At 33.1% G+C, this 14,967-nt stretch overlaps 1 long non-coding RNA gene across 1 annotated transcript; it reads left to right on the top strand.

The window, feature by feature from the left end:
- The first annotated feature begins 5,053 nt into the window (after positions 1 to 5,053).
- LOC127709427 (uncharacterized) lies at positions 5,054 to 10,954 on the top strand. The gene is made up of 3 exons (XR_007985650.1): positions 5,054 to 5,124; positions 9,206 to 9,292; positions 10,657 to 10,954. It is a non-coding gene; the product is annotated as an uncharacterized LOC127709427 (long non-coding RNA).
- Positions 10,955 to 14,967: the final 4,013 nt, after the last annotated feature.

Below are 14,967 nucleotides of genomic sequence, written 5' to 3'. Positions count from 1 at the left end.
CTCAGGAGGTCCTGAGCCATTTTTAGACGTACCGTTAATTCATAGGCATATATATTTGAAGCTGTTCTTAAATATGTACATTATCTATAGGTATACATGTATCAGACAAAAAGACTTTCCAATGAACTTAGTTCTAGTTATCTTATGTCCTAGTCACAGGCACTTGTCTCAGAAAAAAAATTCCTATATACTTTTAATGTTATATTAAGGTATATAGGAATCAAAATTCTGAGAAAAGTGCCAGTGGTCCTTGTGTGAAATAAATCCACTGAGAATTGACCTTTTTAAACACATCTATATATACGTTTTCTCAAGGGTTTGTACATGTAAAGTGAAATTATGTTTACTCAATGCGTAGTTACAATAGACAATAGACAATATTTTTAAGCACAAACACATTTACATTAAATGGTTATGGCATACAGTATTGAGACAAGAAACTGACAATAGTTAAATTGTCTATAATTATATTAGAGTGACAGTGGTATTCACAGGGGGAAAAAAAGACTATAAATATGTGTGTATCGACAATTAACACATTATTAATGTTCATGAACAAAAAAAAACAAAAATAAAAATTAGGATACATATTAAAAGAAACATAAGTTATACAGATGTTCTCAATAAAAAACAATCATTAATATACTTTATGGTGATTTTTATAATGACTGGCAGACTGCTATTTAAAAGTGCGGTCATATGCCTCAGTTTTATAGGTGACTGCAATTTAATAAAATTGAAATTAAGATTTTTATTAATATTTTGTATATAGGTATCCCTCAATGGTGTATAGCATGGACAGACTGAGAAGAAATGGTATTCATCCTCAATTTCTTGTCTACTGCAGGATAGGCAAATAACATAAGTTTATTTGCTACTTTTTTTCTTCTTTATTTTATATAAATGATTTTTTTTCTTCAAATTTTAACATTTTTTTCTTCGAAAAATTTGTAGTGTTGCAACAGGGAATGGACACAGATACTTAACTACATTTAACGAAAGAAATTTTGTGTAATGTCATCAATCTGTATTACACATCGACAGGATGTTCTCTAGAAAACTATAGTATTTCTAAAACGTTATACACACCCCAGGGTAAACGCACTGTCGTAATGGAAAATTACTGCATGCTTTAATTAACTGTAATCAGCCATGCAACAAATCAGTTGACTGACCATGTCAATTCAGTTTAAAAAGTTTTTCCTTAGATCAAAACGGAATATTTATTTTAACTTTAAAAAAGTATACTTTGACATAATTATGAAGTAAAAGAATTTAACAATTTAATAATTGGATTTTTCCAAAGATTATGATACAATTATATTTATTATTCTGGGACTGACAGATATATCACAGGCACTTGTCTCAGATTTTTCCCCCCTATATATATATACCTTAATTAAAGTATATAGATTTTTTTTCTGAGAGAAGTGCCTGTGAGATATATACATGCATAAGTCCCAGACATATATACTTGTAAATCAAAATGATTTACATAATTACTGGGAAATAATATAATGTTTCAGTTATATTGATGTCACAAATACACATGCATTATTTGATGATGCATGCTGGAATTTCTTATCTAAATGCATGACGGTGACCACAGACATATATATATATATATCCATTTACTGATTCTATAATTTCATGAGAAAAAAAAATCAGGAGGGAAGTCAGAGGGAAGTGAAACAAACATTTTAAGCTTTTATTAAACATTGTTGGGAAAACAATAAAATACTACACTGAGTTTAAAAAAAAAAGTTTATGATTGGATTTTTTTTTTTAATAAAGATAGAAAATTTTTTTGTCCCAAGAAAAAAAAAACAATGCCCCCTTTTTAGCCACACCGACACACGCCGATGAATGGATAATTCCAAGTAGGGTCACAAGGTCACATTTTAAAACTTTTTCAGTCGCCCAGTCTCAAAAAGCAATTTTGACTGGCATTGTTTTTAGGTAAACGGACAGAAAGTCACAGGACAGAAAGTCACAGGACATAAAGTCACAAATTTGATAGGACGAAAAGTCACAAATAATTTCTCGGCAATTGTTTGAATATATAAGAGAAAGAACTTGAAATATTTTTCTTTTTATTACATATATTCATTTTTAAGTTTAGGAAATTGTTCATAAGCCTTGATAAATGAAAATTTATTAAATTTTAATCATGCAAAGGATATATTTCTTGGCACAATGAAGCCATTTAAGTACCAAGCCACTTTGACATTTTGTTTTCATAACAATTATTTGATCATTATTGATATTTATTGAATAAATTTTTATTACAAAGTTGCTTCATATATAATAGTTCAAGAAAAAACAAAAAAAATATTTTTAAATTAGTGTTTTCTTGTTTAAAGAAAAGTATTCTCAAAACTGAATTGTGACTTTTTGTCCTGTGACTTTTTGTCCGTGACTTTTTGTCTGTGACTTTTTGTCCTGTGACTTTCTGTCCTACATTCTGTTTTTAGTCGAATTATATTTTTGCATGTCAGATTGCAAAGTGGCAGGTCGGATTTGACCATGTTGACAACGGTCCTAAAAAATATCCGAAAAAGCGTTAAATCAAACGATATGAACCTACACAGTTTTATATTATAAGACTGAAACACACCAGTGTGCTAACTGTGCTGGGAGAGGTGCTGTAACTTGAGATACATGTAGATCATTAAGTTACAGTACTGTTAGGATTTGCCTGCCTTTTTACAGGGACTTTCTATACTAACTGTTAGTATAGACTGTCCCTGGCTTGAAAGTATGGTTCTCTGCTCAGCAACGGGTGCGTGATTGTAGCAGTAAAATACATCGGGGAGGGGGAGGGGGAGGGGGCACTTCAATACTTAATTGATAGGGGGTGTCGCTGGGGTTCTGTTACCCCACCCTTTTCATATAATTTAGATCTTAAAAATGTATACCTTTTCATATATTGCGTGGGTAAAATTGTAACCTTTTCCCATATTGGTTGGGTAGTTTGGGGTGTGTTGGAAAAGTGGAATATTTAAGGCTAAGATTCTGTGTGTAATGTTTACTTACGGCGAGACTTTCGGCTGTGAAAAAATGACAGGGCTTTGCATATACAAGTAATTGGAACTTTATCGACCTTATCATATATTTCTGATAGTTTTCTCCACCTATTCCCATATTTTCAAGCTGGAAAAAGTGACCTATTCCAGCGGCACGTCCTATCACCTTGTATATAGGAAGTGCCCCCCCCCCCCCGATTAATATACGCAAATGTATAAGTTAATACCTTAATTCAGGAGCACAGTCTGTCTTTACCGTAAATAACTTCGAGATTAATATGTAAGTTTACTTTGCTTATCGATGTTCCTGTAATTCAGATTTATATTTATTTGTGAGACCCCCGTCACTATTTATATTCACTCAAGAGTCACTCAAAGAAAGGGGTTCTCCGTTACTGGGAAAATCTTATCTGATTTAGGATCAATTTATTGGTTACACTCCCCTATCACCAGTCATTCTTTGTTGTAAGCTGACATTCTGAAAAAGGTATACTGTTGACTACCAATTTGCATGATTCAGGGGCGGATCCAGGATTTTGGAAAGGGGGGGCGTAGTATTTAAAGTTCAAAAAAAATTTTTTATACCTTATTTGGGGCTAAAAAACATAAATTAAGTGTAAAATGCACATTTTTAACGGTTCATGACGTGGGCATGTATATTTTATAGTTAAAGTGTAAGCTAGGGTTGGACATTTTTGATGCCGCATTCTCCCCATTAATTGTCTATTATAAAATGACTGAATGGATCCAAAGCTATGTACAACCAGAGACATATAATACAATTGTATTATATGTCTCTGGTACAACTAATATATTTGATGTGGGATTTGTCAGTAAAAAATGGACATGGAAAATTCCCGTTTGTCATGTTTGTTGTATGGTTAGTTAGCATAACCTCACAGATTTCTTTTTGTAAACATGTATGATGATATGTGGCTATTCAATGAAGTTTATAATACGACCGACAACGAACAAAGACAAACAAGCATTTTTTATCCAAATGTTTGGTTGAAATGTTTCACCCAACAAGGGAAGTGAGGGGTCCCAAATCAACCAAAGGCTACGAATGAGTCTGAAAATCAAATGACAACGAAGTTGTGAATGACAGTCGACAAATGGAGACAGGCCACACCCAGCAGGCAGGTTGCAGTCGGGCCTTGAAAAAAGTATTCAGTATATCAGTTCGGCGAAACAGACATTTCGGTCAGATATGGGATTTATATGCAAACCCCCAAAAAAATTTACGCCCGTTTTTTTATTCACCATGTTCATTTAATGCTGAATAATTCTGTTGGATTTTTTTTTCTGATAGCAAAAAGGGGACACAAGAATTGTTTTCAATACAGATACGGCCAGAATTTTTTTTTAAGGCAAAAATCTGGGTCAGAATTTTTTCTCTAAAATATCTCAGACTGCCCTATCAAATCAAATGGTCCGTACCTTAGACTTTAAATCTATCTAGAGCTTACTGACTGGGGATCACTATTCAGCAATGTTATTAATTGGCTGGGGCGTCTGGGGTTAAACATATTTTTGTAGGTAAATAATATTGCTGTGGAACTTTTTTTTCATGAGAGTGTAATAGAGTATTACTTTCTGTTGAGTGGAATTGTGAAATAGAAGTCAATACGTGGTTCTTGTTCAATCCTTTGTCGCTTTGAAAGAGTCATGCTTGTCATCCTCCGCCGAAAGCAATGTGTTACTGTAATTTAAATTTCAAAATGACTGAGTGACGTTTTTTTCGACGTACTGATCAACTCCACCGTAGCGAATCACATGACTTTGACATAATCAATAATATATTACAGTAAATACGAGCGAAAAATTTCTTTATAAGTAAAGAATTGTCGCATAAAAATTAAATACACGACCGGGTAATGGCAAAGTTCACGAAGTCTAGTCTGATTAATCATTTTACAAAAAAAAAAAAAAAAAAAAAGGTCATGCAAAGGGGGGGCGTACGGCCTCTACACCCCCCTCTGGATCCGTCACTGTGATTAGTTACAGATGTCGACTGGGACTACTGCAAAAGACAATAATTCAGTTCACTGATTTAGATTGAATAGTGGTTCGGTTAATTCTCCTTTTCCCCAAACAAGTAAGAATTAGGTTACATCTTTAGATTGTCAAAATAATTATGACGTCTTGCAAGACTATTTTATTTTTTTTTCTATCTATCTATCTTCATATTTCCGCACTCAGTCACAACTTTGACTATTACGTGCCCAGAAAAAAGTTAAAATAGCCTTGCAAGACGTCATAATTATTTGGACTAATCTTTTGGCAAATATGGTCGTACAACAGGGGTTTGTTACAATTTGCCGGATTTTCTATCCTTACAAACCCTGAAAAACTAACCAGGCCAGGTGATAAAAAATCTGTCTCCACTTTTTATCCCACCAGAAAATCAAAAGGTTGTCTCCTTATGGAGCTACCATTTGATTTTTAGGGGGTGCGGGGGGGGGGGGGGGGGGGCTAGGATGAAATTTGAAAAAAAAAGGCAGGACAGGAGTTATTAGTAAAAAAAAAAGGCAGGATGGGCAACATGGCAAAAAAAAAAGGCAGGATGACATTTTATGTAAATAAAGTCAGGATAAACTAATAAAAAAAGGCAGGAACGAATAGAGTGAAAAATATAAAGGCAGGACAGAGATTACAACTTAAAAAAAAAGCAGGACAACATTTTTCATCCTAGCCTCCCCCCCCCCCCCCCCCCCCCATAAAAATCAAATGGTAACTCCCTTACACCTACATGACAAAAACATATACAAATATGGTATCATTGGACATTGCCAATGTGACGGCTCTTCAATAGAAACTAAAGACGTAGAAGTTAACAACTATATAGGTCACCGTACAGATTTCAACAATGGGCTTAAAAGCCAAACTGCGTAATAAGCTACAAAAGGCCAAAATAGATAGACAATATCTGACAAGGGTAGAAATGTTCAGAATGTTGAAAAAAAAATCTACTGTCCATTTAAATGGCATCAAAACTGGCAGCTGACTCATAGGAGTTGTTGCCTTAAATACAGATTTTTACCCTTTTTTTTTCTTCATATTTCTTGAATTTGCCTTTTTATCTCTAAAACTGTAATATTTAAAGAGAAACTTAAATCTTATTAATTAGTTATTGCTTTTCAATGATGATTTTGATCCAGTTTTTGCAAAAACTTGGAAACTTTAAATCTTGGGTAAACTCCTTGTATTTATACTGCCTGGTCTCGTGGTAGCGTGTTCACCTCAAGTGCAGAAGGTTGTTTATTTTGAACCCAACTGGGTAAAACCAAAGACTTTAAAGTTGGTATTTGCTGCTTCTCCCCTAAGCACGCAGTATTATTAAGGAGTTAGAGCAAATACTGGTTTGTTCAGAGTCAGAATTATGTGTCAAGGTAAGGTGGGGTGCAACACTGAGAACAAGTGTAAGAGATAAATTAGTCCTTGTAAAAATTGTCTGGTCAGACAAATATAACTAGTATAAAAAGTCCATGGATACAGAATTTACTAGTATATTTAGTCCGATGTCAGTAATTTATGTCCCCAGACTAATTTTCCTAGTCCAAGACATCACTATTCCTAGGTAAAAATGTCCAGTTTTCAACGGCCGCAAAAAATTTTTGCGGTCGTATATTGGTATGACATTGGCGTCTTTGTCCGAAGACACATTGGTTTTTCGCAAAATAACTTTAGTTTAAGTGAATGGATCTCTATGAAATTTTACCATAAGGTTCAATACCACAAAAGGAAGGTTTGGAATGATTTTGGGGGTTATGGTACCAACAGTTAAGGAATTAGGGGCCAAAAAGGGGCAAAAAATAAGCATTTTTGTAACTTCCAGACAATAACTTGTGTGTTAGAGTATGGATCTCTCTGACATTGTACCACAAGGTTCCATATCACAAAGGGAATGCTGGGATTGATTTTGGGGGTAATTGCCTCAAAATTTTAGGAATTAGGGGCCAAAAAGGGGGCAAAAAACAAGCCTTTTTCTAGTTTCATGACAATAACTTGTGTTCAAGTGTATGGATCTTTCTGAAATTGTACTACAAGGTTCCATATCACAAAGGGAAAGCTTGAATTTAGATTGGGGTTAATTGCCCAAAACGTTTAGGAATAAGGGGCCAAAAAAGGGCTAAAAATAAGCATTTTTCTAGTTTCCAGACAATAACTTGTGTTCAAGTGTATGGATCTCTCTGAAATTGTACTACAAGGTTCCATATCACAAAGGGAAAGCTGGGTTTGAGTTTGGGGGTAATTGCCCTAAAGGTTTAGGAATTTGGGGCCAAAAAGGGGCCAAAAAACAAGCATTTTTCTAGTTTCCAGACAATAACTTGTGTTCAAGTGTATGGATCTCTCTGAAATTGTACTGCAAGGTACCATACTACAAAGGGAAGGCTGGGATTGAGTTTGGGGTGATTAATCATAAGGGGGTTGATTTTGGGGGTAATTGCCTTAAAATATTAGGAATTGGGGGCCAAAAAGGGGCAAAAAACAAGCATTTTTCTAGTTTCAGGACAATAACTTGTGTGTAAGTGTATGAATCTTTATGAAATTGTACTACAAGGTTCCATATCACAAAGGGAAAGCTGGGTTTGAGTTTGGGGGTAATTGCCCTAAACGTTTAGGAATTTGGGGCCGAAAAGGGGCCAATAAACAAGCATTTTTCTAGTTTCCAGACAATAACTTGTGTTCAAGTGTATGGATCTCTCTGAAATTGTACTGCAAGGTACCATACTACAAAGGGAAGGCTGGGATTGAGTTTGGGGGTGATTAATCATAAGGGGGTTAAAAAAATTGGGGGGGGGGGGGGGGGGGTTTCCTTTATTTTTTTCTTTAAAATTTTCCATTTTAAGTTGGTTATTTTTTATTTATGTATAAAAGCAAATAATAATGATATGGTTTGATTTCATCAAAAATTGAAATATTTGGGTTCTTTGATATGCTGAATTTAACCGTGTATTTAGATTCTTAATTTTTGGTCCCGTTTTCAAATTGGTCTACATTAAGGTTCAAAGGGTCCAAAATTAAACTTAGTTTGATTTTAACAAAAATTGAATTCTTGGGGTTCTTTGATATGCTGAATCTAACCGTGTATGTATTTAGATTTTGGATATTGGACCATAATAGGTAAATTAAAATTTTTTAAGTTCTTAGACCACATTCATTCTGTGTCAGAAACCTATGCTGTGTCAAATATTTAATCGCAATCCAAATTCAGAGCTGTATCAAGCTTGAATGTTGTGTCCATACTTGCCCCAACTGTTCAGCATGTTCAGGGTTCTAACTCTGCAGTCGTATCAAGCTGCAACCAGCGGAGCATTTTATTCTTATACTGTATGCAACATGTCAAGTATATTTGGTGTATGAAAATTTTTAAGGATGTACATGTTAGTCTGGCATGTTTTATTCGACCTTGACCTCATTTTTATGGTTCATTGCTCAATGTTATTTTTTTGTTTTTTGGTCAGTTTTTCTATTTTCTTATTTTCAAATTAGCAATAGGTCAACTATATTTGGTGTATGGACTGATAGAAAGGTGCATATCATGATATGTTTGACTGAGAAGTTTCGTCTTACCTTGACTTTATTTTCATAGTACATTGGACAATGTTTAGTTTTTGTGGTTTGGTCTATTTTTCAGATACTGTAAGCAATAAGGCCCCTATATTTGGTGAATGGAATGATTGTAAGATGCACGTGTCTGTCTGGCATGTTTTATATTACCATGACCTCATTTTCATGGTTCATTGGTCAATGAAAAGTTTGCATTGTTTTGTCAGTTTATCATATGTTTTAATCAACAGCTAAATTATATTTGGCGGATGTAACGATTGTAAGGTGTGCATGTCTGTCTGGCAGATTCATATAACCATGACCGCATTTTATGGTTCTTTGGTCAATGCTAAGTTTTCTTGGTTTTTTCTTTTTATCAGATATTATAAGCATATGTCTACTTGTAAGTGTATGGAATGACTGCAAGGTGTCATATAAAAATAAGAAGTTGTCTGTCTGCCAAGGTTATTACTGTGACCTCATTTTCATAGAATATTGATAATATTAAACAAAAAAAATGATGAGCATGACAAGATACACAAATGATCCAAAATTGTCAGTTGCCTACTAATTATGTAATAGTAGTTATTGTCATTAAATGATAATGTTTACCCTTTTATGTGTAGGGCAAGAACATTAAAGATAAAGGGAAACTATAAACAAAAGAAATTATCAACAAAAATAGATTTACAGACATCAACAAAGCCTAAATGGTAAGTCCACTTCTATAAAAGTTATTGCACTTGAATAATGATTATTATGAAAATAAGATGTGGTATGATAAATGAGAAAACTATCCACCAGAGTTCAATTAAGTGGATGAAAGCAGTGCAATTACTTATTAGAGGCCAATGATGACCTGTAAATAATGAGAAAACCCATAACCTATACATGATATAGTCATCTATAAAAGACATCACAAACAAAATTTGGAACAAAACATCAATTCAAACTTCAAATATACCAGACTTATTCATAAAAAAGAACAAGTTATGAAAAAACAAATATGATGGACGTGAACCAACATCAACCACTGAACTATGTACAGGCTCCTGATTTCGGACAGGCAAAATATGGCAGGGTTATGAAAATAAGAAGCAGTATGATTGTCAATGAGACTTTTCTCAAATAAGGATCAAATGACATGAAATTTAACAAAATTAGTTCACTGTACAGCCTTTCGACAATGAGCAAACCCTATACTGCATAGTAATCTATAAAAGGCCATGAAATTCAAAAAACAAATGTAAAACAATTCAAAAAGGGCATGGCGTCATTTAAAAAGGGCATAATGTCTATCCATGCTAAACATGCTTGGGGAAACACCACAAAGGCGAAAGCTAAGTGCCTGATTTTTGCACAAAACAAACAAAAAACAAATATGATATATAGCAACAATTGACAACCACTGAATAACAGGCCCCTGACTTGGGACAGACACTTACAAAATGTGGTATGGTTTAACATGTTTGCTGTCACCAAATCCTCCTCTAATTAAGGACAGTGGTGTAAGTGTCAGTTCAATAAAAAAACTATAAAATCAGTTGAAAAGGGCTTTTTTCTGCTCTTTGGTCAGGTTATTTTTATACATTCCAGTTTTCATTCTCAATTTTATTAACTCATTAGAATGCAACAAAGCAGAAAAACAGCTACCAAAAACACAGACCGGATGTGGCTGGAAATTTATTCTTTCCCTGTACATAACAAAAAAGACTCAACAGACAGATCTATTTGTACTCACAGTTACTGACAGCTAATTCATTGCAAATATCAACTAATAAAATAAACATTTTGTGAGCATCCAACCCACCCCTAACCTAGGACAGTGGTTTTAATAACAGCACAACCTTTGGACAAACTGTAAACATTTGTTGCAATTGGCTTAACTCAAAAGACTGCAACAAGGCACAAAAACAACTAATATAAAACCATAGACACAAAGCACTGAAATAAGAGTTCTTACAATTTTAAATATTCAAATGAAAGTTTTATCAAAATGTACATAAACATGATAAAGTAGCCATTTTATTGCTGTATTTCTCTTCATTTATAATTTTTGAGTTTTGTGTATTTGTAGGTCAGACATCTTGGTTTTCAGGATCATCATTCAACAGGTCAATACTGAACAGAAAACTTAAAGTTGATATTTTTCTACATAGTGTGACTTTTTTATTAATTTGAAATGGAATGTGTTTTTTTCCTACATAAGAAAGAGGAAATTTCAACATAATGACTATAAACAAAAAGGAGTCATATTATCAGGATCATAGATGCACAAGAACTAAATCATGTAAATGCAACAACGTAATTATCAATTGAAAGAAGGGAGGAATGAAAAAATATATTAGTATTTTGTTGTCCAAATGAACTTGCTTTGTCCACTGAGGCTCCACTCATTTAAATCGCTCCATCAAATAAAGATGTACGGAGGAAGATTTTTGAAGAACAGATTGCAAAAATGTTTTGTCTTAGAATTGTAGGAATATTCTAGTGGATGAAATAATTTATTTACTTGACTCTTATATAGTGGACTGAATAATTGTTCATAGCAAGCTGAAACAAAAAAACTAAAACTTAACAGGAAAAGTGTTTATTTTATAAATTTGCAAGTATAAACGTAATATTATGAACACCACAAAGGTATAAGATTCAAATCGTTTGCATATTCATGTATTGCAATGGACCTATAACACAGAAAACTTTACCTCATTAAAAGAGTAAACTATTAACTGTGCTTTGTCAATTTATTCAGTCAGAATATGAAATATTTTTTTCAGTTCTATTTTTCATAATAAAACAAACAAGACAAAGATTTCAAATCAATATTTTTTTCTTTTATTAAGACATGTCATCATTTTATTTCAGTTAAAGGATTTTATTTATTGACTTTAAATATTATTATACTTTCCAAAATAATAATAATCTTTATAGTCATATAAACAAGTTAAAAACATGTTTGTGACAAAATGAAAAAACCCAAAATACACTCATATTTATATTATAAACTTTTTACTACCAAACAGAATTCATTGTAACATACACATTACTGTATATTTATAACTTGAATTCCATAGGATTTTATTTTGTCCCATGGGATATTAAAAATCCCATGGGATAATTATAGTCCCATGGGATTTTTTTGGTCCCATGGGACAACAAATATCCCATGGGACTACAATTATCCCATGGGACCCTAAAAAATCCTATGGGATTTAACCAAAATCCCATGGGATAATGGTCAATCCCATGGGATTTGCCTTATCCCATGGGATATTGAAAATCCCATGTTTTTCTAAATCAAATTACAAAATATATATAATAATAACAGCAGAAAAGCAATGAAATTATTGAATCCCATGTAATTCCGCACATTTTGGTTATATACACGACACTGTTGGTCTAAGGAGAGGCGGCGGCGGATTTGCAAATGAGTGTTTTGCAAATTAAAAGTGTCCAGTGTTCATCTTTAAATATCCTCAGATGTCTGTACAACGTCTAATCAACGTCCTAAAACCCACCATTAAACCTCTTTGAATATCCTCAAATATCTATACAACGTCTAATCAACGTCATAACAACAACCATTTAACCTCTTTAAATATCATCGAAGTCGTCAGAGCTAATTAAAGATCAAAGTAAATCCTTATTAACATTCTTAAATTGGACAACTTAAGGCAATGAAATAATAATTCATATAAGTTAACGTCCTGAATAGGTGCTTCAACATCTTTGAAACATCAGAAAATCATTCCTTCCAACAAAGGTTGGTAACCTTATAATTCAGTGCTGGTAGACATGTCTCCACAACTACTTTGCACATCAATCTGATGTTGACCAGGGGTTTAAAAACGGTCGCATTGGCAGGGCTTGACCAGTAAATTATATTTTTAACTTGATATGCAGAGCCTGAATTGTGGACACATACGGTTTTAACAAGTAAATAGAGGAGAAACTAACAAAAATCAATGAACTTAGTTCAAAAAAGCAGAACTATGAGCTTTGAACACTTGAAATATGTGTTGAAACAAAACAATAAATAATTGAATGAATCGACATATTTTAATGTGGTATTTTTAAAAACGTCAATGTCAATTTTCTGCTCCGTTTCGTTTATGTCTGCTGCTCCATCAGTTGATGACACAGCTTTCTTCTTCGACCACTCACACATTATGTCAGATGGATACTTCAGGTAAGCTGCTGTTACCTGTATGACATGTTCCGTTTCTAAAATAATAAAATATGTAATTTATGTGAAAACCAAACAGTTTTTGTTTACAACATCATGTCATTAGTTCTGCATTATCGATGTTTAAAGCAAATTTTGGGGCAAAGATTTAAAACCCAGACTTCAATTACATATTGTTGTAGGTATAGTAAAAATATTATTTATATTTTATTTTAAAGTAGGGATCATACATTGCAAACACAGATCAATGATGGAAAATATAATAATTTTTTTTCCAAATTATCTTGAAATATCACCGAGATCTTGGCAGTCACTCATCTTGAGAAACAATAATGCACCGCAAGCACCGACATCTTTACAGTCCTTCATCTTGGGAAACAATAATGTACCGCTAGTACCGAGATCTTGACAGTCACTCATCTTGAGATACAATAATGCCCCACAAGCACAGAGATCTTGACAGTCACTCATCTTGGGAAACCATATTGCATCGCAAGCACCGAGATCTTGACAGTCACTCATCTTGGAAACAATAATGCATTACAAGCACCGAGATCTTGGCAGTCACTCATCTTGAGAAACAATAATACACCACAAGCACCGATAACTTTACAGTCACTCATCCTGGGAAACAATAATGCACCGCAAGCACCAAAATCTTGACAGTCACTCATCTTGAGATCCAATAATGCCCCACAAACACCGAGATCTGTACAGTCACTCATCTTGGGGAAACATAATAATGCACCGCAAGTACCGAGATCTTGACAGTTACTATAATGCACCACAATCACCGAGATCTTGACAAACACTCATTTTGTATTATAAAACACCCATAAAAACTGTATCCTACATTGCCAGATAGACCCCTATAAATTTAATATAATTCAAACTGATAAATATTATTCATGTATAATTAATTATATTGATATATTTCATTTTATATTTAAATTCTTCAGCAATAGCTATTTTTGGCATGTTTGCTATACGCAAGAAGTACTTAAACAGTGAAACTTTGTTTACATTCTTCTTCAAATTGTAATAAATTCCAGTCTTTTGTGATACTTTTTTTTTTATTTTACGTATACATGTATATGAGTTATTTTTAGATATCAAAACTATAGGAATATTTGCTTTTTTCTTGAATTTTGTGTGCTGTAATAATTAAGTACAGTCATTTGACAAAGCATCAGTATTAAATACATCATGTATTTCGACGTTATCATATAAACCCCTTTGAAATTGGTCAAATTGTGTATTAATTTGCTTTGGTCACAAGTGTTTCTTATCTGCATATCACTTCCCCGATAACATGTTGGAATACATGCTGTGTAGAAAAGAATTTGTTTGTTCTAAATGTATTACAAGGTCAAGAATGTCATGTGTTGTAAATCTTTGACTTTTAATTACATCAATATATAAGAACGAAATTTTATCGTTTGAGATTACATAGGTGAACTTCAATAAGGTATTATAAAAAATTACTTGCCAGACGAATAAATTCTTCTTTTTCATCCGATTTTCCATGATACATTATGAATCCATCCTCTCTATATCTGCAATGATGGAATTTTGGAGAAGGCGTTACAAGTTGAAAAACTTTGTGTCTAATTCATTTGTCCATTTTGAATGTCTAATTCATTTGTCCATTTTGAACAATAAAATATGTTTTAACAAATGATAGAACTATAATATTGCCAAACGCTTATGCTTGTTATCAAATCATTGTTCATATTTGTTTTTTTAAATAAGAACGTTCTTTTACTCATTTTTCAATTGATAAGTCAAAATATATCTTAAGGTCAACCTATCTGCAGGAATATAATGACATACTACGTACATGATTATAAATCATATCTGATCCGATATCTGATCTACACAAATCACTTAACTTACTTGCGGGGACAGCGAATAATTACAGCTACAATACTGTTTACACTAAATTATCATATATCTTTTATTAAAGCAAACAACAAATGAAAATTATACCTACTTTGCAATTTTTACAGCCACTGTAAACTAAGTATGTATATCCAACGTTGTAAAATTTGTTGTTGTAATCAAATTGGCGCACATAAATTCGAAATGCCGGCCTCATACGCATGCGCGAATTGAAATAAAATATGTTTGTGAAATTGAAATATGTTACCGCAAAAATTGTAAAAAGTGATTCATTCACTTTTATCATGTCAATTTGAAGAT

The sequence above is a fragment of the Mytilus californianus genome, unplaced genomic scaffold, assembly GCF_021869535.1.
Source record: "Mytilus californianus isolate M0D057914Y unplaced genomic scaffold, xbMytCali1.0.p SCAF_7, whole genome shotgun sequence".
NCBI lineage: Eukaryota > Metazoa > Mollusca > Bivalvia > Mytilida > Mytilidae > Mytilus > Mytilus californianus.
This window is presented reverse-complemented; position numbering and strand designations above follow the sequence as displayed.